Consider the following 26,986-nt stretch of genomic DNA (forward strand, 5'->3'; position numbering starts at 1 on the left):
TGGCTGTGAGGGCCATCATACTGAGTGTGTGTGTGTGTGTGTGTGTGTATGTGTGTGTGTGTAGGGGTGGTGGTGGCTGTAAGGGGCCATCATACTTAGTGTGTGTGTGTGTGTGTGTGTGTGTGTGTGAAGGGGTGGTGGTTGCTGTGAGGGCCATCATACTGAGTGTGTGTGTGGAAGGGTGGTGGTGGCTATGAGGGCCATCATACTGAGTGTGTTTGTGTGTGTATGTGTGAGTGTGTGTGTGTGTGTGTGGAGGTGTGTTGGTGGCTGTGAGGGCCATCATACTGAGTGTGTGTGTGGAGGGGTGGTGGTGTCTATGAGGGCCATCATACTGAGTGTGTGTGTGGAGCTGTGGTGGTGGCTGTGAGGGCTATCATACAGAGTGTGTGTGTGGAGGGGTGGTGGTGGCCGCAAGGGGCCATCATAGTGTGTGTGGATGTGAGTGTGTAGAGGTGTGTTGGTGGCTGTGAGGGCCATCATACTGAGTGTGTGTGTGTGTGTGGAGGGGTAGTGGTGGCTGTAAGGGTCCATCATACTTAGTGAATTTGTGTGGAGGGGTGGTGGTGTCTATGAGGGCCATCATACTGAGTGTGTATGTGGAGGTGTGTTGGTGGCTGTGAGGGTCGTCATACTGAGTGTGTGTGTGTGTAGGGGTGGTGGTGGCTGTAAGGGGCCATCATACTGAGTGTGTGAGTGGAAGAGTGGTGGTGGCTATGAGGGCCATCATACTGTGTGTGTGTGTGGAGGGGTGGTGGTGGCTGTAAGGTGGCCATCATACTGGGTGTGTGTGTCTGTGTGTGTGTGGAGGGGTGTTGGTGGCTGTGAGGGCCATCATACAGTTAATGTGGAGGGGTGGTGGTGGCTGTAAGGGGCCATCATAGTGTGTGTGTGTGTGTGTGTGTGTGTGTGTGTGTGTGTGTGGAGGGGTGGTGGTGGTTATGAGGGCCATCATACTGATTTTCTGAGTGGAGGGGTGGTGATGGCTATGAGGGCCATCACACTGAGTCTGTGTGTGGAGGGGTGGTGGTGTCTATGGGGGCCATCATACTGAGTGTTTGTGTGGAGGGGTGGTGATGGCTGTGAGGGCCATTATACAGAGTGTGTGTGTGTGGAGGGGTGGTGGTGGCTGTGAGCGCCATCATACAGTGTATGTGGAGGGGTGGTGGTGGCTGTGAGGGCCATCATACTGAGTGTGTGTGTGGGGGGGTGGTGGTGGCTGTGAGGGCCATCATACAGATTTTCTGTGTGGAGGGGTTGTGATGGCTATGAGGGCCATCATACTGAGTGTGTGCGTGGAGGGGTGGTGGTGGCTGTGAGGGCCATGATACTGAGTCTGTGTGTGGAGGGGTGGTGGTGTCTATGAGGGCCATCATACTGAGTGTTTGTGTGGAGGGGTGGTGGTGGCTGTGAGGTCCATCATATTGAGTGTGTGTGTGGAAGGGTGGTGGTGGCTGTAAGGGGCCATCATACTTAGTGTGTGAGTGTGTGTGTGTGTGTGTGTGTGTGTAAAGGGGTGGTGGTGGCTGTGAGGGCCACCATACTGAGTGTGTGTGTGGAGATGTGTTGGTGGCTGTGAGGGCCATCATACTGAGTGTGTGTGTGGAGGGGTGGTGGTGCTGCCTGTAATGGGCCATCATAGTGTGTGTGTGTGGAGGGGTGGTGGTGGCTGTGAGGGCCATCATACTGAGTGTGTGTGTGGAGGGGTGGTGGTGTCTGTTAGTGGCCATCATACTGAGTGTGTGTGTGTGTGTGTGTGTGTGTGTGTGTGTGTGTGGAGGGGTGGTGGTGGCTGTGAGGGGCATCATACTGAGTCTGTGTGTGTGGAGGGGTGGTGGAGGCTATGAGGGCAATCATACTGAGTGTTTATGTGGAGGGGTGGTGGTGGCTGTAAGGGCCATCATACAGTGTATGTGGAAGAGTGGTGGTGGCTGTGAGGGCCATCATAGTGTGTGTGTGTGTGTGTGTGTGCGTGTGTGTGGAGGGGTGGTGGTGGCTGTGAGGGCCATCGTACTGAGTCTGTATGTGTGGAGGGGTGGTGGTGGCTATGAGGGCCATCATACTGAGTGTTTGTGTGGAGGGGTGGTGGTGGCTGTGAGGACCATCATACAGTGTATGTGGAGGGGTGGTCGTGGTGGCTGTGAGGGCCATCATGGTGATGGTGATGGCTATGAGGGCCATCATACTGAGTGTTTGTGTGGAGGGGTGGTGGTGGCTATGAGGGCCATCATACTGAGTCTGTGTGTGGAGGGGTGGTGGTGTCTATGAGGGCCATCATACTGAGTGTGTGTGTGGAGGGGTGTTAGTGGCTGTGAGGGCCATCATACTGAGTGTGTGTGTGTAGGGGTGGTGGTGGCTGTAAGGGTCCATCATACTTAGTGTGTGTGTGTGTGTGTGTGTGTGTGTGTAAAGGGGTGGTGGTGGCTGTGAGGGCCATCATACTGAGTGTGTATGTGGAAGGGTGGTGGTGGCTATGAGGGCCATCATACTGAGTGTGTGTGTGTGTGTGTATGTGTGTGTGTGTGTGTGTGTGTGTGTGTGTGTTTGTGTGAGGAGGTGTGTTGGTGGCTGTGAGGGCCATCATACTGAGTGTGTGTGTGTTGGGGTGGTGGTGGCTGTGAGGGCCATCATACAGTGTATGTGGAGGGGTGGTGGTGGCTTTGAGGGCCATCAAACTGAGTGTGTGTGTGAAGGGTGGTGGTGGCTGTGAGGGCCATCATCCTGAGTGTGTGTGTGTGTGTATGTGTGTGTGTGTAGGGGTGGTGGTGGCTGTAAGGGGCCATCATACTTAGTGTGTGTGTGTGTGTGTGTGTGTGTAAAGGGGTGGTGGTTGCTGTGAGGGCCATCATACTGAGTGTGTGTGTGGAAGGGTGGTGGTGGCTATGAGGGCCATCATACTGAGTGTGTTTGTGTGTGTATGTGTGAGTGTGTGTGTGTGTGTGTGTGTGTGTGTGTGTGTGTGTAGGTGTGTTGGTGGCTGTGAGGGCCATCATACTAAGTGTGTGTGTGGAGGGGTGGTGGTGGCTGTAAGGGGGCCAATATACTGAGTGTGTGTGTGTCTGTGTGTGTGTGTGTGGAGGGGTTGTGGTGGCTGTGAGGGCCATCATACAGTACATGTGGAGGGGTGGTGGTGGCTGTAAGGGGCCATCATAGTGTGTGTGTGTGGAGGGGTGGTGGTGTCTATGAGGGCCATGATACTGAGTGTTTGTGTGGAGGGGTGGTGGTGGCTGTGAGGGCCATCATACTGATTTTCTGTGTGGAAGGGTGGTGATGGCTATGATGGCCATCATACTGAGTCTGTGTGTGGAGGGGTGGTTGTGTCTATGGGGGCCATCATACTGAGTGTTTGTGTGGAGGGGTGGTGGTGGCTGAGAGGGCCATCATACAGAGTGTGTGTATGGAGGGGTGGTGGTGGCTGTGAGGGCCATCATACAGTGTATGTGGAGGGGTGGTGGTGGCTGTGAGGGCCATCATACTGAGTGTGTGTGTGGAGGGGTGGTGGTGGCTGTGAGGGTCATCATACTGAGTGTTTGTGTGGAGAAGTGGTGGTGGCTGAGAGGGCCATCATACAGAGTGTGTGTATGGAGGGGTGGTGGTGGCTGTGAGGGCCATCATACAGTGTATGTGGAGGGGTGGTGCTGGCTGTGAGGGCCATTATACTGAGTCTGTGTGTGGAGGGGTGGTGGTGTCTATGGGGGCCATCATACTGAGTGTTTGTGTGGAGGGGTGGTGGTGGCTGTGAGGGCCATCATACAGTGTATGTGGAGGGGTGGTGGTGGATGTGAGGGCCATCATACTGAGTGTGTGTGAAGGGGTAGTGGTGGCTGTGAGGGCCATCATACTGAGTGTGTGCATGGAGGGGTGGTGGTGGCTGTGAGGGCCATTATACTGAGTCTGTGTGTGGAGGGGTGGTGGTGTCTATGAGGGCCATCATACTGAGTGTTTGTGTGGAGGCTTGGTGGTGGCTGTGAGGGCCATCATACTGAGTGTGTATGTGGAGGGGTGGTGGTGGCTGTAAGGTGCCATCATACTGAGTGTGTGTGTGTGTGTGAGTGTGTGTGTGTGAGTGTGGAGAGGTGGTTGTGGTTGTGAGGGCCATCGTACTGAGTGTTTGTGTGGAGGGGTGGTGGTGGCTGTGAGGGCCATCCTACAGTGTATGTGGAGGGGTGGTGGTGGCTGTGAGGGCCATCATACTGAGTGTGTGTATGGAGGGGTGGTGGTGGCTGTGAGTTCCATCATACTGAGTTTGTGTGGGGAGGGGTTATGATGGCTATGAGGGCCATCATACTGAGTGTTTGTGTGGAGGGGTGGTGGTAGCTATGAGGGCCATCATACAGAGTGTATGTGTGGAGGGGTGGTGGTGGTGGCGGCTGTGAGTGCCATCATACTGAGTGTGTGTGGAGGGGTGGTGGTGTCTATGAGGGCCATCATACTGAGTGTGTGTGTGGAGGTGTGGTGGTGGCTGTGAGGGCTATCATACAGAGTGTGTGTGTGGAGGGGTGGTGGTGGCCGCAAGGGGCCATCATAGTGTGTGTGGAGGTGAGTGTGTAGAGGTGTGTTGGTGGCTGTGAGGGCCATCATACTGAGTGTGTGCATGGAGGGGTGGTGGTGGCTGTGAGGGCCATTATACTGAGTCTGTGTGTGGAGGGGTGGTGGTGGCTTTGAGGGCCATCATACTGAGTGTGTGTGTGTGGAAGGGTGGTGGTGGCTGTGAGGGCCATCACACTGAGTGTGTGTGTGGAGGGGTGGTGGTGGCTGTAAGGGGCCATCATACTGAGTGTGTATGTGTGTGTGTGTGTGTGTGTGGAGGGGTGGTGGTGGCTGTGAGGGCCATCGTACTGAGTCTGTATGTGTGGAGGGTTGGTGGTGGCTTTGAGGGGCATCATACTGAGTGTTTGTGTGGAGTGATGGTGGTAGCTGTGAGCGCCATCATACAGTGTATGTGGAGGGGTGGTGGTGTCTGTGAGTGCCATTATACTGAGTTTGTGTGTGGAGGGGTGGTGATGGCTATGAGGGGCATCATACTGAGTGTTTGTGTGGAGGGGTGGTGGTGGCTATGAGGGCCATCATACTTAGTGTGTGTGTGGAAGGGTGGTGGTGGCTGTGAGGGCCATTATACTGTGTGCGTGTGTGTGTGTGTGTGTGTGTGTGTGGAGGTGTGTTGGTGGCTGTGAGGGCCATCATACTGAGTGTGTGTGTGGAGGGGTGGTGGTGGCTGTAAGGGGCCATCATACTGAGTGTGTGTGTGTGTGTCTGTGTGTGTGTGTGTGGAGGGGTGGTGGTGGCTGTGAGGGGCATCATACTGAGTCTGTGTGTGGAGGGGTGGTGGAGGCTAAGAGGGCAATCATACTGGGTGTTTATGTGGAGGGGTGGTGGTGGTTGTGAGGGCCATCATACAGTGTATGTGGAGGGGTGGTGGTGGCTGTGAGGGCAATCAAACTGAGTGTGTGTGTGAAGGGTGGTGGTGGCTGTGAGAGCCATCATCCTGAGTGTGTGTGTGTGTATGTGTGTGTGTGTAGGGGTGGTGGTGGCTGTAAGGGGCCATCATACTTAGTGTGTGTGTGTGTGTGTGTGTGTGTGTGTGTGTGTGTGTAAAGGGGTGGTGGTTGCTGTGAGGGCCATCATACTGAGTGTGTGTGTGGAAGGGTGGTGGTGGCTATGAGGGCCATCATACTGAGTGTGTTTGTGTGTGTATTTGTGAGTGTGTGTGTGTGTGCGTGTGTGTGGAGGTGTGTTGGTGGCTGTGAGGGCCATCATACTGAGTGTGTGTGTGGAGGGGTGGTGGTGGCTGTAAGGGGGCCAATATACTGAGTGTGTGTGTGTCTGTGTGTGTGTGTGTGTGGAGGGGTTGTGGTGGCTGTGAGGGCCATCATACAGTACATGTGGAGGGGTGGTGGTGGCTGTAATTGGCCATCATAGTGTGTGTGTGTGGAGGGGTGGTGGTGGCTGGGAGGGCCATCATACTGATTTTCTGTGTGGAGGGGTGGTGATGGCTATGATGGACATCATACTGAGTCTGTGTGTGGAGGGGTGGTTGTGTCTATGGGGGCCATCATACTGAGTGTTTGTGTGGAGGGGTGGTGGTGGCTGAGAGGGCCATCATACAGAGTGTGTGTATGGAGGGGTGGTGGTGGCTGTGAGGGCCATCATACAGTATATGTGGAGGGGTGGTGGTGGCTGTGAGGGCCATCATACTGAGTGTGTGTGTGTGGAGGGGTGGTGGTGGCTGTGAGGGTCATCATACTGAGTGTTTGTGTGGAGGGGTGGTGGTGGCTGAGAGAGCCATCATACAGAGTGTGTGTATGGAGGGGTGGTGGTGGCTGTGAGGGCCATCATACAGTGTATGTGGAGGGGTGGTGCTGGCTGTGAGGGCCATTATACTGAGTCTGTGTGTGGAGGGGTGGTGGTGTCTATGGGGGCCATCATACTGAGTGTTTGTGTGGAGGGGTGGTGGTGGCTGTGAGGGCCATCATACAGTGTATGTGGAGGGGTGGTGGTGGCTGTGAGGGCCATCATACTGAGTGTGTGTGTGGAGGGGTAGTGGTGGCTGTGAGGGCCATCATACTGAGTGTGTGCATGGAGGGGTGGTGATGGCTGTGAGGGCCATTATACTGATTCTGTGTGTGGAGGGGTGGTGGTGTCTATGAGGGCCATCATACTGAGTGTGTATGTGGAGGGGTGGTGGTGGCTGTAAGGTGCCATCATACTGAGTGTGTGTGTGTGTGTGTGTGTGTGTGACTGTGGAGAGGTGGTTGTGGTTGTGAGGGCCATCGTACTGAGTGTTTGTGTGGAGGGGTGGTGATGGCTGTGAGGGCCATCCTACAGTGTATGTGGAGGGGTGGTGGTGGCTGTGAGGGCCATCATACTGAGTGTGTGTATGGAGTGGTGGTGGTGGCTGTGTGTTCCATCATACTGAGTTTGTGTGGGGAGGGGTGGTGATGGCTATGAGGGCCATCATACTGAGTGTTTGTGTGGAGGGGTGGTGGTAGCTATGAGGGCCATCATACAGAGTGTATGTGTGGGGGGGTGGTTGTGGTGGCTGTGAGTGCCATCATACTGAGTGTGTGTGGAGGGGTGGTGGTGTCTATGAGGGCCATCATACTGAGTGTGTGTGTGGAGGTGTGGTGGTGGCTGTGAGGGCTATCATACAGAGTGTGTGTGTGGAGGGGTGGTGGTGGCCGCAAGGGGCCATCATAGTGTGTGTGGAGGTGAGTGTGTAGAGGTGTGTTGGTGGCTGTGAGGGCCATCATACTGAGTGTGTGTGTGTGGAAGGGTGGTGGTGGCTGTGAGGGCCATCATACTGAGTATGTGTGTGTGTGTGTGTGTGTGGAGTTGTGTTGGTGGCTGTGAGGGCCATCACACTGAGTGTGTGTGTGGAGGGGTGGTGGTGGCTGTAAGGGGCCATCATACTGAGTGTGTGTGTGTGTGTGTGTGTGTGGAGGGGTGGTGGTGGCTGTGAGGGCCATCGTACTGAGTCTGTGTGTGTGGAGGGTTGGTGGTGGCTTTGAGGGGCATCATACTGAGTGTTTGTGTGGAGTGATGGTGGTAGCTGTGAGGGCCATCATACAGTGTATGTGGAGGGGTGGTGGTGGTGTCTGCGAGTGCCATTATACTGAGTTTGTGTGTGGAGGGGTGGTGATGGCTATGAGGGGCATCATACTGAGTGTTTGTGTGGAGGGGTTGTGGTGGCTATGAGGGCCATCATACTTAGTGTGTGTGGAAGGGTGGTGGTGGCTGTGAGGGCCATTATACTGTGTGTGTGTGTGTGTGTGTGTGTGTGTGTAAAGGTGTGTTGGTGGCTGTGAGGGCCATCATACTGAGTGTGTGTGTGGAGGGGTGGTGGTGGCTGTAAGGGGCCATCATACTGAGTGAATGTGTGTGTGTGTGTGTGGAGGGATGGTGGTGGCTGTGAGGGCCATCGTTCTGAGTATGTATGTGTGGAGGGGTGGTAGTGGCTATGAGGGCCATCATACTGAGTGTTTGTGTGGAGTGGTGGTGGTGGCTGTGAGGGCCATCATACAGTGTATGTGGAGGGGTGGTGGCTGTGAGGGCCATCATACTGAGTGTGTGTATGGAGGGGTGGTGGTGGCTGTGAGGGCCATCATACTGAGTTTGTGTGTGGAGCGGTGGTGATGGCTATGAGGGGTATCATACTGAGTGTTTGTGTGGAGGGGTGGTGGTGGCTGTAAGGGGCCATCATACTGAGTGTGTGTGTGTCTGTGTGTGTGTGTGTGGAGGGGTGGTGGTGGCTGTGAGGGGCATCATACTGAGTCTGTGTGTGGAGGGGTGGTGGAGGCTAAGAGGGCAATCATACTGAGTGTTTATGTGGAGGGGTGGTGGTGGTTGTGAGGGCCATCATACAGTGTATGTGGAGGGGTGGTGGTGGCTGTGAGGGCAATCAAACTGAGTGTGTGTGTGAAGGGTGGTGGTGGCTGTGAGAGCCATCATCCTGAGTGTGTGTGTGAAGGGTGGTGGTGGCTGTGAGAGCCATCATCCTGAGTGTGTGTGTGTATGTGTGTGTGTGTAGGGGTGGTGGTGGCTGTAAGGGGCCATCATACTTAGTGTGTGTGTGTGTGTGTGTGTGTAAAGGGGTGGTGGTTGCTGTGAGGGCCATCATACTGAGTGTGTGTGTGGAAGGGTGGTGGTGGCTATGAGGGCCATCATACTGAGTGTGTTTGTGTGTGTATTTGTGAGTGTGTGTGTGTGTGTGTGTGTGTGTGTGTGTGTGGAGGTGTGTTGGTGGCTGTGAGGGCCATCATACTGAGTGTGTGTGTGGAGGGGTGGTGGTGGCTGTAAGGGGGCCAATATACTGAGTGTGTGTGTCTGTGTGTGTGTGTGTGGAGGGGTTGTGGTGGCTGTGAGGGCCATCATACAGTACATGTGTCACGCTCCCAGTGTCCCAGCACCACTCCTTACCCACTGATCCACTCCATGTGTCCACCAGTCATGGCTGCCGCTCCCGCTCCTGCTCCCCTGACTCCTGCTCCTGGTCTCAGGAGTCTGACTTTGAGTATTGGCCTCATGGTTCTGTATAGGACCAGGCCGCGCCCACTCTCTTGGTCTTATGGGCCCAGCACACCTGATGCAGGTAATGACATGGGGCTGTGCTGGGTATATAAGACTTGCCTTTCCATGTGGGTGGGGCCTGATCAACGTGTCCTTAAGCTTGTCTTTAGAGCTAGGTGCTCAGGTCCCCTTGTGCTGTGTCCTGTTACTGTTTGTCTTTTGCTACCGGGTACCTGTGCCTGTTTCCTGTATTGTCCTAAAGAACTCCGTGACCCTGGTGACCTGGTTATAACCGTCCCGGCCACGCCAGTGCTCCGGCTGCCGTGTACTCTGCCCCCCGGTGGGGTACTCGGTCCAGTGGATCCACCTCCTGGGCCCACCAGTCCTCCCGGCCCTGACAGATTGATCAGGCCATGGATCCCGCTGGAGCACAAACATCAGAGCTGGCTGAGCTGCGCCAAGAGCTGGCACAACAGCGTGAAACCCTGAGCCGGATGCTGAAATTCCTGGCGTCCGTGGACCACCGGTTATATACGCTACAGACAGCCGTCTCATCTGAGTCCACGCAGCAACCAGTCTCTACGTCTGAACCTGTTGTCTCTGCAGCCTCGCAACTTCGCCTTGCTGCTCCGCCTCGGTATGCCGGGGACCCCAAGAACTGCCGGGGGTTTTTGAACCAGTGCTCGCTGCACTTCAAATTACTCCCGCACCTCTTCGCTTCCGACCAAGCCAAGATAGCCTTTGTGATGTCGCACCTGGAAGGCGAGGCGTTGGCCTGGATAAATCCGTTGTGGGAGAACGAGGATCCGGTGACGACCGACATCCGGGAATTCCTGCAGGCTTTCCGAAGTACCTTCGATGAACCGGGACGCAGTACCGCGGTTACCTCCTCGCTCCTCCGGCTACGCCAAGGGACCCTGACCGTCGGCCAATACGCCATTCAGTTCCGCACGCTTGCCTCCGAGCTAGGCTGGAACAATGAGGCCTTGACTGCCGCCTTCTGGGAGGGGCTCTCCGGTCGCATCAAGGACGAATTAGCCGGTCGTGATGTTCCCCGTACCTTGGATGCTTTGGTATCACTAGCCACCCGGATTGATCTCCGTTTTCAGGAACGAACCAAGGAGGTATCCTGGGAAAAGCGACCAGTCCGTCACGCCTTTGTCCCGCAGAGGTCTACCGTTCCCCCGCCACTGCCGTTCTGCGACTCCACTCCTGAGCCAATGCAAATAGACCGGCTGAGCCAAGCCGAGCAACGTCGTGCAGAGCGACTCGCCCGGGGCCTGTGCTTCTATTGTGGAAGCGGTTCACATCTGCTCCGCTCTTGCCCTGAGAGGCCAGGAAGACCCCAAGTCCAAGGGATGGTGGGAACCGCCACCCTTGGTACCGGAATCCCGTCAGTCCCGGTTACACAGACTGTCCAGGTCACGACCGAGAAGACCCAGTTCACGGCAGAGGCTCACATTGATTCGGGAGCAGCGGGTAATTTCATCCAACAAGCTACCGTGGACCGTTATCGGATACCGGTCATCCCGCTTGCAAAACCCCTCTGGTTCGCCTCCGTGGACGGAAAACAATTATACTTACCTGTCCGGTACACCACCGAACCCGTGAGACTTTGTATTGGTACCCTGCACACTGAGACTATTGCGTTTTATGTCATCCCGAGAATGGCTCCTGAGCTCCTGCTGGGTCTGCCCTGGCTTAAACTCCATGATCCTGACATCAGTTGGCGCTCCGGCGCAATCTCTCGCTGGAGTCCCTCGTGCCATGATACCTGTCTTCAGCCCGTCCCTCAGCCCCTGGCACCTGATCCTATCATGTCACAAGAACAGGAGAAAATGACGCAGTCCAGCGTTGTACCACAGATCCTGGCACTTGTGCCTGTGGTGCCACCGGAACCGGAAGTGATGACGCACCCCAGCGTCGTTCCACCGTCCCCGACGATTGAGACTCTGATGCCACCAGCTACCGGGGATGAGTCACCGTCCTGTGCCCGGTCCGAGTCGCCCGGGCCGGTTCTCCACGATGTCAGTACTGTTTCTGTCGGTCCTCCTCTTCCCGTTGCCCCCGCTGCCACTGCTGGTAGATCGGCTAAGCGCCGTGCGGCTAAGAAGGCGGTACGGGGTCAGAGGTCCTTCCCCGCCTTTGCGTTGGGCCCCGGCTCGGTGTCTCGATCCAGGGTGCCCCTGGGGTTCTGTGCTCGGAGGGGGGGGCTTAGAGGGGGGGGTACTGTCACGCTCCCAGTGTCCCAGCACCACTCCTTACCCACTGATCCACTCCATGTGTCCACCAGTCATGGCTGCCGCTCCCGCTCCTGCTCCCCTGACTCCTGCTCCTGGTCTCAGGAGTCTGACTTTGAGTATTGGCCTCATGGTTCTGTATAGGACCAGGCCGCGCCCACTCTCCTGGTCTTATGGGCCCAGCACACCTGATGCAGGTAATGACATGGGGCTGTGCTGGGTATATAAGACTTGCCTTTCCATGTGGGCGGGGCCTGATCAACGTGTCCTTAAGCTTGTCTTTAGAGCTAGGTGCTCAGGTCCCCTTGTGCTGTGTCCTGTTACTGTTTGTCTTTTGCTACCGGGTACCTGTGCCTGTTTCCTGTATTGTCCTAAAGAACTCCGTGACCCTGGTGACCTGGTTATAACCGTCCCGGCCACGCCAGTGCTCCGGCTGCCGTGTACTCTGCCCCCCGGTGGGGTACTCGGTCCAGTGGATCCACCTCCTGGGCCCACCAGTCCTCCCGGCCCTGACAACATGTGGAGGGGTGGTGGTGGCTGTAAGGGGCCATCATAGTGTGTGTGTGTGGAGGGGTGGTGGTGGCTGGGAGTGCCATCATACTGATTTTCTGTGTGGAGGGGTGGTGATGGCTATGATGGCCATCATACTGAGTCTGTGTGTGGAGGGGTGGTTGTGTCTATGTGGGCCATCATACTGAGTGTTTGTGTGGAGGGGTGGTGGTGGCTGAGAGGGCCATCATACAGTATATGTGGAGGGGTGGTGGTGGCTGTGAGGGCCATCATACTGAGTGTGTGTGTGGAGGGGTGGTGGTGGCTGTGAGGGTCATCATACTGAGTGTTTGTGTGGAGGGGTGGTGGTGGCTGAGAGGGCCATCATACAGAGTGTGTGTATGGAGGGGTGGTGGTGGCTGTGAGGGCCATCATACAGTGTATGTGGAGGGGTGGTGCTGGCTGTGAGGGCCATTATACTGAGTCTGTGTGTGGAGGGGTGGTGGTGTCTATGGGGGCCATCATACTGAGTGTTTGTGTGGAGGGGTGGTGGTGGCTGTGAGGGCCATCATACAGTGTATGTGGAGGGGTGGTGGTGGCTGTGAGGGCCATCATACTGAGTGTGTGTGTGGAGGGGTAGTGGTGGCTGTGAGGGCCATCATACTGAGTGTGTGCATGGAGGGGTGGTGATGGCTGTGAGGGCCATTATACTGAGTCTGTGTGTGGAGGGGTGGTGGTGTCTATGAGGGCCATCATACTGAGTGTGTATGTGGAGGGGTGGTGGTGGCTGTAAGGTGCCATCATACTGAGTGTGTGTGTATGTGTGTGTGTGAGTGTGGAGAGGTGGTTGTGGTTGTGAGGGCCATCGTACTGAGTGTTTGTGTGGAGGGGTGGTGGTGGCTGTGAGGGCCATCCTACAGTGTATGTGGAGGGGTGGTGGTGGCTGTGAGGGCCATCATACTGAGTGTGTGTATGGAGGGGTGGTGGTGGCTGTGAGTTCCATCATACTGAGTTTGTGTGGGGAGGGGTTGTGATGGCTATGAGGGCCATCATACTGAGTGTTTGTGTGGAGGGGTGGTGGTAGCTATGAGGGCCATCATACAGAGTGTATGTGTGGAGGGGTGGTGGTGGTGGCTGTGAGTGCCATCATACTGAGTGTGTGTGGAGGGGTGGTGGTGTCTATGAGGGCCATCATACTGAGTGTGTGTGTGGAGGTGTGGTGGTGGCTGTGAGGGCTATCATACAGAGTGTGTGTGTGGAGGGGTGGTGGTGGCCGCAAGGGGCCATCATAGTGTGTGTGGAGGTGAGTGTGTAGAGGTGTGTTGGTGGCTGTGAGGGCCATCATACTGAGTGTGTGTGTGTGTGTGGAAGGGTGGTGGTGGCTGTGAGGGCCATCATACTGAGTATGTGTGTGTGTGTGTGTGTGTGGAGTTGTGTTGGTGGCTGTGAGGGCCATCACACTGAGTGTGTGTGTGGAGGGGTGGTGGTGGCTGTAAGGGGCCATCATACTGAGTGTGTGTGTGTGTGTGTGTGTGGAGGGGTGGTGGTGGCTGTGAGGGCCATCGTACTGAGTCTGTATGTGTGGAGGGTTGGTGGTGTCTTTGAGGGGCATCATACTGAGTGTTTGTGTGGAGTGATGGTGGTAGCTGTGAGGGCCATCATACAGTGTATGTGGAGGGGTGGTGGTGGTGTCTGTGAGTGCCATTATACTGAGTTTGTGTGTGGAGGGGTGGTGATGGCTATGAGGGGCATCATACTGAGTGTTTGTGTGGAGGGGTGGTGGTGGCTATGAGGGCCATCATACTTAGTTTGTGTGTGGAAGGGTGGTGGTGGCTGTGAGGGCCATCATACTGTGTGTGTGTGTGTGTGTGTGTGTGTGTGTGTGGAGGTGTGTTGGTGGCTGTGAGGGCCATCATACTGAGTGTGTGTGTGGAGGGGTGGTGGTGGCTGTAAGGGGCCATCATACTGAGTGAATGTGTGTGTGTGTGTGTGTGTGGAGGGATGGTGGTGGCTGTGAGGGCCATCGTACTGAGTATGTATGTGTGGAGTGGTGGTAGTGGCTATGAGGGCCATCATACTGAGTGTTTGTGTGGAGTGGTGGTGGTGGCTGTGAGGGCCATCATACAGTGTATGTGGAGGGGTGGTGGCTGTGAGGGCCATCATACTGAGTGTGTGTATGGAGGGGTGGTGGTGGCTGTGAGGGCCATCATACTGAGTTTGTGTGTGGAGCGGTGGTGATGGCTATGAGGGGTATCATACTGAGTGTTTGTGTGGAGGGGTGGTGGTGGCTGTAAGGGGCCATCATACTTAGTGTGTGTGTGGAGGGGTGGTGGTGGCTGTGAGGGCCATCATACTGAGTGTGTGTGTGTCTGTGTGTGTGTGTGTGGAGGGGTGGTGTTGGCTGTGAGGGGCATCATACTGAGTCTGTGTGTGGAGGGGTGGTGGAGGCTAAGAGGGCAATCATACTGAGTGTTTATGTGGAGGGGTGGTGGTTTTTGTGAGGGCCATCATACAGTGTATGTGGAGGGGTGGTGGTGGCTGTGAGGGCCATCATACTGATTTTCTGTGTGGAGGGGTGGTGATGGCTATGAGGGCCATCATACTGAGTCTGTGTGTGGAGGGGTGGTGGTGTCTATGGGGGCCATCATACTGAGTGTTTGTGTGGAGGGGTGGTGGTGGCTGTGAGGGCCATCATACAGAGTGTGTGTGTGGAGGGGTGGTGGTGGCTGTGAGGGCCATCATACTGAGTCTGTGTGTGGAGGGGTGGTGGTGGCTGTAAGGGGCCATCATACTGAGTGTGTGTGTGTGTGTGTGTGTGTGTGTGTGTGTGTGTGTGTGTGTGTGTGTGTGTGTGGAGGGGTGGTGGTGGCTGTGAGGGGCATCATACTGAGTCTGTGTGTGTGGAGAGGTGGTGGAGGCTATGAGGGCAGTCATACTGAGTGTTTATGTGGAGGGGTGGTGGTGGCTGTTAGGGCCATCATACTGAGTGTATGTGTGTGTGTGTGTGTATGTGTGTGGAGGGGTGGTGGTGGCTGTGAGGGCCATTATACTGATTTTCTGTGTGGAGGGGTGGTGATGGCTATGAGGGCCATCATACTGAGTGTGTGTGTGGAGGGGTGTTGGTGGCTGTGAGGGCCATCATACAGAGTGTATGTGGAGGGGTGGTGGTGGCTGTAAGGGGCCATCATACTGAGTGTGTGTGTGTGTGTGTGTGTGTGTGTGTGTGGAGGGGTGGTGGTGGCTGTGAGGGCCATCATACTGAGTGTGTGTATGGAGAGGTGGTGGTGGCTGTGAGGGCCATCATACTGAGTTTGTGTGTGTAGGGGTGGTGGCTGTGAGGGCCATCATACTGAGTGTTTGTGTGGAGGAGTGGTGGTGGCTATGAGGGCCATCATACAGAGTGTGTGTGTGGAGGGGTGGTGGTGGTGGCTGTGAGGGCCATCATACTGAGTCTGTTTGTGGAGGCGTGGTGGTCTCCATGAGGGCCATCATACTGAGTGTGTGTGTGGAAGGGTGGTGGTGGCTGTGAGGGCCATCATACTGTGTGTGTGTGTGTGTGTGTGTGTGTGTTGGTGGCTGTGAGGGCCATCATACTGAGTGTGTGTGTGGAGGGGTGGTGGTGGTGGCTGTAAGGGGCCATCATACTGAGTGTGTGTGTGTGTCTGTGTGTGTGTCTGTGTGTGTGTGTGGAGGGGTGGTGGTGGCTGTGAGGGCCATCATACAGTGTATGTGGAGGGGTGGTGGTGGCTGTAAGGGGCCATCATAGTGTGTGTGTGTGTGTGTGGAGGTGTGTTGGTGGCTGGGAGGGCCATCATACTGAGTGTGTGTTTGGAGGGGTGGTGTTGGCTGTGAGGGCCATCATACAGTGTATGTGGAGGGGTGGTGGTGGCTGTGAGGGCCATCATACTGAGTGTGTGTGTGGAGGGGTGGTGGTGGCTGTGAAGGCCATCATACTGATTTTCTGTGTGGAGGGGTGGTGATGGCTATGAGGGCCATCATACTGAGTGTGTGCGTGGAGGGGTGGTGGTGGCTGTGAGGGCCATCATACTGAGTCTGTGTGTGGAGGGGTGGTGGTGTCTATGAGGGCCATCATACTGAGTGTTTGTGTGGAGTGGTGGTGGTGGCTGTGATGGCCATCCAACTGAGTGTGTGTGTGGAAGGGTGGTGGTGGCTGTGAGGGCCATCATACTGAGTGTGTGTGTGGAAGGGTGGTGGTGGCTGTAAGGGGCCATCATACTGAGTGTGTGTGTGTGTGTGTGTGTGTGTTTGTGTGTGGAGGGGTGGTGGTGGTTGTGAGGGCCATCGTACTGAGTCTGTGTGTGTGGAGGGGTGTTGGTAGCTGTGAGGGCCATCATACTCAGTGTGTGTTTGGAGGGGTGGTGGTGGCTGTGAGGGCCATCATACATTTTATGTGGAGTGGTGGTGGTGGCTGTGAGGGCCATCATACTGAGTGTGTGTGTGGAGGGGTGGTGGTGGCTGTGAGGGCCATCATACTGAGTGTTTGTGTGGAGGGGTGGTGGTGGCTGTGAGGGCCATCATGCTGAATGTGTGTGTGGAAGGGTGGTGGTGGCTGTGTGGGCCATCATACTGAGTGTGTGTGTGTGTGTGTGTGTGGAGGTGTGTTGGTGGCTGTGAGGGCCATCATACTGAGTGTGTGTGTGGAGGGGTGGTGGTGGCTGTGATGGCCATCATACAGAGTGTGAGTGGAGGGGTGGTGGTGGCTGTAAGGGGCCATCATGTGTGTGTGTGTGTGTGTGTGTGTGTGTGTGAGGGCCATCATACTGAGTCTGTGTGTGTGGAGGGGTGGTGGTGGCTGTGAGGGCCATCATACAGTATATGTGGAGGGGTGGTGACTGTGAGGGCCATCATACTGAGTGTGTGTGTGGAGGGGTGGTGGTGGCTGTGAGGGCCATTATCCTGAGTGTTTGTGTGGAGGGGTGGTGGTGGCTATGAGGGCCATCATGCAGAGTGTGTGTGTGGAGGGGTGGTGGTGGCTGTGAGGGCCATTATCCTGAGTGTTTGTGTGGAGGGGTGGTGGTGGCTGTGTGGGCCATCATACTGAGTGTGTGTGTGTGTGTGTGTGTGTGTGTGGAGGTGTGTTGGTGGCTGTGAGGGCCATCATACTGAGTGTGTGTGTGGAGGGGTGGTGGTGGCTGTGATGGCCATCATACAGAGTGTGAGTGGAGGGGTGGTGGTGGCTGTAAGGGGCCATCATGTGTGTGTGTGTGTGTGTGTGTGTGTGAGGGCCATCATACTGAGTCTGTGTGTGTGGAGGGGTGGTGGTGGCTGTGAGGGCCATCATACAGTATATGTGGAGGGGTGGTGACTGTGAGGGCCATCATACTGAGTGTGTGTGTGGAGGGGTGGTGGTGGCTGTGAGGGCCATTATCCTGAGTGTTTGTGCGGAGGGGTGGTGGTGGCTATGAGGGCCATCATACTGAGTGTGTGTGTGGAGGGGTGGTGGTGGCTGTGAGGGCCATCATACTGAGTGTGTGTGTGGAGGGGTGGTGGTGGCTGTGAGGGCCATTATCCTGAGTGTTTCTGTGGAGGGGTGGTGGTGGCTATGAGGGCCATCATACAGAGTGTGTGTGTGGAGGGGTGGTGGTGGCTGTGAGGGCCATCATACTGAGTCTGTGTGTGGATGGGTGGTGGTGTCTATGAGGGCCATCATACTGAGTGTTTGTGTAGAGGGGTGGTGGTGGTCATACTGTGTTGGGGAACTATGGGTTCATCATGCTGTGATGATGACTGTTTGGGTATCATACTGTGTTGGGGAACCATGGGTTCATACTTTGATGATGACTGTTGGGGTATCATACTGTGTGTGGGCGGTACAAGGGGTGAATAGGGCTGAATAAGAGAAGCATATGTTTAAAAAAATTTAAAAACAAAACAATAAATTGTATGGTTTTATTAGCTGCTATTGGAAAGAATACACATTAGACCTCAGTCCCAATTGCTCATAGCTTCCGATTCAAATATATCATGAGAAATCAATCGCAGATGGACAATGTCCCATAGTTGTGCTCTGGTGCGAGTGCAATCTGATGTGTTATCGGATTGCACTTGTCCGTGCAAAACGCAAGTGGAATCGAGGCCCAACAATAAGCCATAGTCACATGTATTAGCAATCGCGATTAGTCAGTAACAGTTAGCAATTAATCTAACGCTCAGGAAACTTAATTGCCTACCCCAAGTATGTACAGTAGCTACATAACATGATTTTATGTTTATCATCTTCAAATTACTGAACTGCCTTTGAGGTTTATGACTTGAAAATAAAGATAGTTTCTTTTCTTTTATATTGAAAACCTTTGGAAGTATTTGTTATAAAAATAAGAACATTTAATGAGGCTGCATACACATTTGAAATACGTTTGTATTTGATTGCCAAAAGACGTACCATGGAGAGAAGTCTGTTACTACAGCAAACATAATCTCTAATTCTCAGGAAATTGCTGTAAATCATATGAAAATGATAATGTGGTTTTTGTCTTGAAATCCAGAATCAAGCAATGGTTTAGATTATCCTTTAGTTATAAAATGAAGTGTTCTTTGATAGCGCTAGACAAAAATATTTAATTTTTATTGTGAGCTCATTTGAACAATAGGGCAATATTATATGGTTACAATTAATTACTTGGGGGCTAATTCAGCAAGGTTTTTATTGCCAGAAAAGCAGAACAAGCCTTGAAAAGTCGCAAATTTTTATAGCAATGCAACCTTTAACGTGTTGACCTATTGCAGTATATATTGGCAGTTTGTGACTGGTCTGTGCTTAGTTGCAGGTTTGCATAGTTTTACACAATGTAGATGGCACAAATGCACAAATAAACTAATGATAACATCCCACAGGGCCGCCACAAGAAATTTCAGAGCCCCATACTGGCATAAGTTTCTGGCCCCCATGAGACTCTGCCCAGGCTCCAACCCAGCTCCGCCTCCACCCCGCAAACCTTCCACACTCTCACTGCCATTCCTGGAATAACGTGTATGTGCTTATGTATGTATGAATATGCATACATACGCACATACACACCTACACACACAGTCATGGTCAAAAATGTTAGCAACCTTGAAGTTGTTTCAGAAAATGAAGTATTTCTCTCAGAAAAGTAATACTACACCCCCTACACTTCCCCTCTCCATAAAACACCCTCTACATAATACACCTCTAGACTTCCCCTCTCCATAATATTTATCTACACTGCCCCTATGTATAATATCCCCACACATACACTGCCCCTCTGTATAATATCCCCCCCTCACAGACACACACTGCTCCTTGCAACCCTTTGTTAAGAAAGAAGTAGTCGGCACCACAATGTAAAAATATAAATAAAGGAAGGGGTGGTAACAAAAACTATGCAAAAAAATGAATTATAAAATGAGAGAAAGAGAGCTGCATAGTAAACCGCCCTGGTAAGCCATATGTGATTTCTAAGACACATCCCCATTTTCCCCCACCAGTTGACGCTCGCACTCGCTGCCTCACTTTGTTTGTGGCCTTTTCCTGATGAAGAAGCCGGTGTAGGCTTTGATACGCGTAGAAATAAAACACAGCTGATAATAACTCTCATGATCATGGCCTCATCATCCTTATACTAGTGGGGCAGCGCAAAAAAGATCCAGATATTATTCATTACTCTCATCCTCCTTGCCTTTGGATCTGCAGCAGCCTTTCATAGTTACATAGTTACATAGTTACTTAGGTTGAAAAAAGACCTAGGTCCATCTAGTTCAACCTTCCCCCACCAGTTCTACATTTAGTCACTAAGTCATTTATAACCAACAATGTTTTGTGTACTGAGGAAATCATCCAGCCCTTTTTTAAAAGCTGTTATAGTATCTGTCATTACTACCTCTTGTGGTAGTGTATTCCACAGTCTGACCGCTCTAACTGTAAAGAACCCTTTCCTATTTAGGTGTCGGAATCGCTTTTCTTCCACTCGCAGTGAGTGCCCCCTGGTCCTTAGTACTGTCTTTGGAAGAAATAAGTCATGTGCCAGTCCTTGATATTGACCACACATGTATTTATACATATAAATGAGATCTCCTCTGAGACGTCTTTTTTCTAAGCTAAACATATCTAACTTTTTCAACCTGTCATCATATGGGAGGCCTTCCATTCCTTGTAATAGTCTAGTTGCCCGCCTTTGAACTGACTCTAACTTCTGAATGTCCTTTTTAAAATGTGGAGCCCAAAACTGGATCCCGTATTCCAGATGTGGCCTTACAAGTGATTTATAGAGGGGTAACAATACGTTGGGATCACGGGATCTAATCTCTCTTTTTATACACCCTAAAATCTTGTTTGCTTTAGCAGCTGCTGCCTGACATTGAGTGCTGCTGCTCAGCTTATTTGTAATGAGAATACCCAAGTCCTTCTCCTGTTCTGTAGTCCCGAGTTTACTTCCATTTAATGTATACGCAGTTATAGGATTACTCCGTCCTAGGTGCATTACTTTACATTTATCAACATTAAATCTCATTTGCCAAGTATCTGCCCATTCTGACATCTTATCCAGATCTTTTTGTAATATTGTACTATCCAGGTCAGTTTTTAATATCCTACATAGTTTGGTGTCATCGGCAAAGACTGACACTGTACTATCAATCCCATCCACAAGGTCATTAATAAAGAGAGTAAAAAGAATCGGTCCAAGCACAGATCCCTGCGGCACCCCACTGCTGACTATAGCCCATTTAGAGAATGTTCCATTTATGACTACTCTTTGTTTCCTATCTTTTAGCCAATTCCTTACCCAGTTGCATATTGTGTCCCCTAGTCCTTGCTTCTGGAGCTTTAGTATAAGGCTATTATGTGGTACAGTATCAAATGCCTTTGCAAAGTCCAAATAAATCACATCAGCTGCATTACCAATATCCAGGTTTGAACTTACCCCCTCATAGAACCCCAACAGGTTGGTTAGACACGACTTATCTTTCAAGAATCCATGCTGTCTGTCAGTTATTATATTATTTTCTGCAATATATTTTTGCATGTCATCCCTTAAAATGCCCTCAAAAACTTTGCATACTACTGATGTCAGGCTTACTGGATGGTAGTTGCCTGGATCTACCCTCTTACCTTTCTTAAATATCGGTACCACATCAGCAATCCTCCAATCCTGAGGCACCAACCCTGTTACAAGTGAGTCTAAAAAGATGAGATACAGCGGTCTGTCGATTACGGAGCTCAATTCCCTCAATATTCGTGGATGAATGCCATCTGGCCCTGCATTTTATGTGCATTACTATTCCCACCAGGTGAGCATACCTATTATTTTTTCTGTCCTCCATACCACTGGATAAGACGCTATGGGCTTTTTTTTTTCGCCAACACATTCTCTTAAAATCTAAATTTGTTCCCTCCCAAATTTTTGAATAGCATACATTTTGGCATTACTGTAATCATTCTGAACTGCAGAATTATGTTACATGGCTGTTTTTACCATAATAATTGGCAAAAAACAAAACTCAAAAAACAATGCAGAATGCTGAGCATTTTTTTGTTGTATTTCAGTACATTTTATGATAAAATGAATTGTGTAAATGTGAATGTGCCCGGGACGGTAGCCATGGGAGAGCTATGCATTTTTTGCGCTCCAGCATGTTACAAAAAATGGTGTTGAGTGAGTGGTGCTGTGTGATTGGTGCACTGGTACCGCTGGGTTCGGGGTCTTCACCTTTTCTGTAATTGCACATTGTGAAGAACTATTTCTCTTCATACCCACAATAAAGAACACAGTTCATGTCGTAAAAACAATGTCTCTTTAATGTTCGGGTAAATTCACAGACATAGAATAACACAAAATACAATCACCATTTTGTGTCACTCCACATACCGGCTCCTTTTGCAACATTTCGGACTAGTTATTAATTCCAACACCAAGGACAACAAACAAGTTGGGGTATATGCACAACAAACAAGTTGGGGTATATGCACTTTGTATATGCAGTTGTGGTATATGCACTCTTCTCTATATAAAACTACACGGGTCAAGATGTATCGCTGTGGTTACAATACCTCTAGCACTGCTTTGTTACTTTTCTCAGAGCCACTCCTAGAGTCGATGCCCGTTTGCCAGTGTCCTTCAGCTGGGGCCGGGCACCCCCTTCTCTGTCAAGGTCCTCATTTTCGCTGGACAACACTATGTCCGCACTTTCACAAGCTTGCTTTTTAGGAGTTTTTCCATTGTCTGAAGTCCTTTGCCACCTCTGTATTGTTACATTTTCCCATTTAGCTCGGTATTCTTCTCTACAGCTATTCCTCTCCTTTCACTTTCAGTTCCACTACTCAACTACCTAAACAGGAAAACTGCTTCTCCCTTTATAACCTAACACTTCTCTTCTCCTTGGCTAGCTAGGAGATTAATCCTATATCACCTAAACACAGGGAAATCTAACTATATCCAGAAGAAAACAGTGACCTCTTGTGGCCGTCTTCAGCACTGCGGTCCACATACCCTAATCCAATTTATACACTATACATTAACAACATTGCTATATCTTGTACTACATTACACTGCTTAGACAATATCACATTGCATCTACATTACACTATTGTAATAAAACTATTGATGTCTTAAGGGGGGTACACCACCGTAGTTCCACACCCTTTCATAATTAAAAAATAAAACTGATGTCTTCAAAAACAAGTCCTATGCCTATTTCTCAGAACAATGTTATAGCTCTTGGAAGAAGAGAGGATGGGAGGTGGGAGGAGTAACAAAAGTGTAAAGAGGAAAATTTCATAAGAACATGATAAAATCCATGCTGGAGGACATTTATTCGCAATTATTTACTATAAGCAAAATGGTTTAGAATATTTAGCATGACACATTTTTGTATCATGTCATTTTAAAACACATTGAAGACAGCTGGGATCACATAATCCAGCTGTAAAATCTGATCAGTTTATTGCACATCAGGATTAGATTATAAAATCTAACAATGGAGATGCAGCATGAAACTGAATACTGGGTTTATGAGTTTACACTCTTCAAATGTAAAAACCCTGGCCAATATTACTTAAAAAAGTAAAGTGTAACTGAAGATTTCCCAAGAAAAAGGCATGGAGTTCATTGAATGTTAGGCTAAGTTCACATGTCCAGTAATCATCTGTTACAATGCATCCAGCAACAATCCGTTGGCTAAAACGTGTAGAAACAAATAATTTGTGGATTTTTAAATAACTGATCTCAGTTGGATCTATGAAAAATGGATCCATTACCGGATTGCTATTTATCTTCCATTTTTCTTTCATTTGTAATTTATCCATTCAGTTTTAATATGAAAGATAAATAACAATCCGTTATCGAATCTGTTATCTATAGACTTGAATTTTAAAATAAAGTTGTGTTTCGACTGAATATTTTGGTACTCATGTAACAGGCTACAAGGTGCTGCAAAAGCTGACATTCCTGTGTGTGATTCCTTGTCTGTAGAGAGGAATGAGAGAGCTGCAGGAAATGGGAAACTCCTCCCTGCCAAAGGTGGGGGCCGGAGGAGAAAGGAGCAGCATGCACAGGGTGTGGAGAGTCAAGCTGAAGGGAGAGAGTTGGAAAGAACTGTGGAGAGCTGTTGTTGAGAGCTCCGGGAACTGTGGTCGGTAGCTTTTGCTGAGGTGAAGGCCTTCTGCTATCGCATCGACACCCAGAGGGTGACGAAAAGCCTTTTCCCTTTTAAGGACACTAAAGGACCCCTGCAAAAGACGACATCCGAGCGGAGGCCCTAGAGCGTTGAGGAGGAGAGAAGACACATCTGCTTGTGGACGTTTGGATTGATCCTTTGTTTGGTGCAGAAAACCCCAGGAGGACGGAACGCTTCACAGGCCTGTGATGGACTCCGCCAGGCAGTACGGTATCTTCGGTACAGTTGTGTTCGGGTATACTCAAATTACTTACAATGTAGCACCCCTGAGAACATCAGGGTGCTACAAGGTCCATCATCCCCACCAGGATGCAGGGCCTACCGCCTTAGGTAACCAGAACCCCAGTGCTGGCACCGCCAAAAACCCAGGTAATCTCAGTTTTCCCCAACAATCCCTCATACTATGGTACTTAGTTAGGGTGGGACCAATTGATGGCCACCTAGAGGTGGAGCCACTCCAGTCCACTAGTTGACCAGGCGGGAGGGGCAGCCTGTGGAGAGTAGACTTCTGAGTTGACAGTGGAGGTGTAAAGGTGTGATTGAGCAACGTCCTGACTCGGGTTGATGGTGACCTGGTACCCAGGAGAGGTGGTTGCTGGTGGAGTACGTTGGAGTACTCCCGGAACTATGCACCAACGGGGTACAGGACCCTAGGACAGGAAAGAGCTTCAAGCTGACCTGTTAACACCTGCACAGCAAAGGGGACCATCAAGGACCTTGCTGACCCTAAAGAATCCGAAGACTTGGTAGCTAAGGGAGAACCGGGGACAGGACCAGAGACTCCATCGCCAAAGGGTTCATGCTACCATCAGGCGGACAGAATTGGATAAACCACAGACCGGGATCCCCAGTGTTCCATACCACGGGGACCCACTTACCAGAGACATGTGCAGGGGAAGAAGGTACCAGAGAACCAGACTGGCACTGGGACGAAGGGGACCTGGAGGCGAAACCAGCCGGCCTCAGGCAACCAGTTAACATCTAAAGTGAGTAAACAAGTTGCACTGAAAAACTGTCTGGACTTCTTCTGACGCCCACTGCACCATAAACCCGCTGTGGCAATACCCTACTTGCGGAAGGACTACCAAACTACTTGCTAATACGATCAGCCCCAGTAGAGACATTCTGCAGTGGCGGCTCCCTAAACTTTGCCGCAACACTGCAAGTGGCGTCACAAATCAACTTTATTCAACAATCCCCTTTAAATATCTTCATTACAAAAAGGGCCCAGGGCACGAAACCGGGTAACGGCCATTATCGTGACATTCCCAATAGACACACTGCCCGGAACCGAGTACCCCATATCCCTGGGTGCTACAACCCTTTTTCCTGACGTCACGAACAGGATTTAACTGGACCCGGTCAAAGCGGGAGACGTGTGCCTTAAAAACTGTATTATATGGACTGAACTTTATTGTTTGAAAAACCGATGCCATTTTGCTGTGAAAAGTAACTGCGCCACAGCAGACTAAAAGGCGCGAAAAGAAAGACCTGCCCCCTGGGAGTATCCGGAATGTAAAACGAAACTGGAAGCAGGGAGCCTGGCGGCCCTGCACCAGAATGCCTCCAGGACTGCGACAAGCAACCATGTCTGCATCAGGGGGTTGTGGCAGTGTCCCAAATCAACCAGGGACCTGGACCACGGAGAGGCTAGAGGCAGAGGTCCAGCGGCTGTGCTGGACTCTGCGAGCAGAGCACTTGGGATGATGGAGGTGGTGGCAGCAATGCGGGCTCAAGAAAGTGGAGCGCCGCTTAACCAGTCTGCACCGATACACCTACCGGAATCCATCCTCGACCAGGCCGTGTCACCTCCAGAGCCAGAGAGACCAGAAGCGGTCGTGTGAAGCCCCACAGGTACTGTTGTAGTAGTGCATTACCTTTAGGGACTCCAAGTGATGGGACGGTTCTGGTCACAGGTAGGGAACCTTCTTGGGATTGTCGTGACGCCACTCTCAGAACTGCGGTCAGTGGAGACCGCAACTGCAGATTAGGGGATGCCTGGGGCTGATGGTGGGTGCAGTCAGTTGTAATAGCCTACCGAGAGTGAGACAAGCCCCAGGGCCCGGTGTAGGAGTGTGGAACCACAAGGCGCAGAATAACTCAACACAAGCAGAATGTCTTTCAGGGGTCTTACTCACTGTTGATGGCAGGGTGAGTAACCCGGGCGTAGCTGGGATGAACCAGGCTGGAACCAGGTGTCCTTCAGGGTAACTGGTGAGGGTGGCTACTGACTCGCCTTCCTTAGCCCTTTGGTGGTTTGTGGTAACCCCGACTTGCAGTCCCTACAGGGGTCACCCAGGGAAGTTACTACTCCCCTCGTTTCGGCCCGTTTGCTTGTAGCCTGGACCAGGTCACTCCGGCTGCTTGTCTCCTGTGAGCTATGGGCCCTCACTCTGCTACGTGGCTGCGGACTCTGTGGTGTTGTCTTGGGGGTTTGAAGTGCCCCCTCAGGCAGGTTTGGCAGAAGAAAGGTGGATCTATCTTTGCACTGGGACCTGTTACCCGTTTGGGCCTGGTTACTCCCTGGCAGTCCCCTTACTTTGCCACCCCATTGCTCTCTCTAGCTTTGGGTGGATTTCGGGCGGCACTACCAGGTGACCGGTCTCCCCCGTCAGTAGTCACTGCGCGGACGCTGTTAGACTGCCACAGCTCCAGGATCTGCTTCTGCTCTCCCTGAGCTGCGCACTAAACCGGCTCACTCGTGGGTTCTGCACGATTGCCCTCTTTGCTGTCTTCTCACTACTCCTCCTCCCTTGACACTCCTTCACTGACTGACTCAGCTCACTCCTCTTTTCCTTTCCCCACTCGTGCCTGCCTATGCCACCTAGCAACCAGGCTCTGTACCACACCCCTTGAGTGGACATGGAGGCCATGCCCCCTCCTGGAAGTTCTCAGGAGTCCTCCCAAAGGTATATGTGTGAGGCCTGATTACTATGCGCCTGTAGTCACACCTCGGTCAGCCTTCTGGATCACCTGTATTGTACTGCCCCCAGCATGGGTGCTGCACTCAGCGGCACCTGACCAGGTCAGGAGCGCCACATTCCCCCTTAGTTATCACCAGCACGTCCTCGGGCTGCAAGACAACATTTAAAAATGCATAAAACAGTAAAACATATAAAACATTTTAAAACCACCAGGTATCATACATCACCACCCTCCACCCACAAGTCCATTAACCCACCCAAAACCCTCTCAGGAGGTAGGTCACCGGTCCTTTTGGCAACCAGGTCTGGGCCATCCGCTTCCCCAGACCTTTCCTCCAATCTTCTTCTCCCGTCGGCCGCACCTTCAGCCACTTCTGGCAGGGTGTAGAGGCGGCTTTCGTGGTCTGGTGGTTTCAGGGTATACCTGGCCTGGTGGAGCCGTGCCTTCAGCCTTTTCTGGCAGGATGTAGAGGCGGCCTCCACTGTTGGTGCTGACCAGGTACCCTCTTTGTGGTGGAGAGCCAGGCCCCATAAACAGGCGTGCTCCCTGGTTGCAGGCAAGCCAGGCCCCATAAACAGGCGTGCTCCCTGGTTGCAGGCGAGCCAGGCCCCTAAACAGGCTGGCTCTGGTGGCTGTACCTCTGGGGTAACTATTTACACTGCGAGAGTTTG

Source organism: Anomaloglossus baeobatrachus, chromosome 6, assembly GCF_048569485.1.
Source record: "Anomaloglossus baeobatrachus isolate aAnoBae1 chromosome 6, aAnoBae1.hap1, whole genome shotgun sequence".
Classification (NCBI taxonomy): Eukaryota; Metazoa; Chordata; class Amphibia; order Anura; family Aromobatidae; genus Anomaloglossus; species Anomaloglossus baeobatrachus.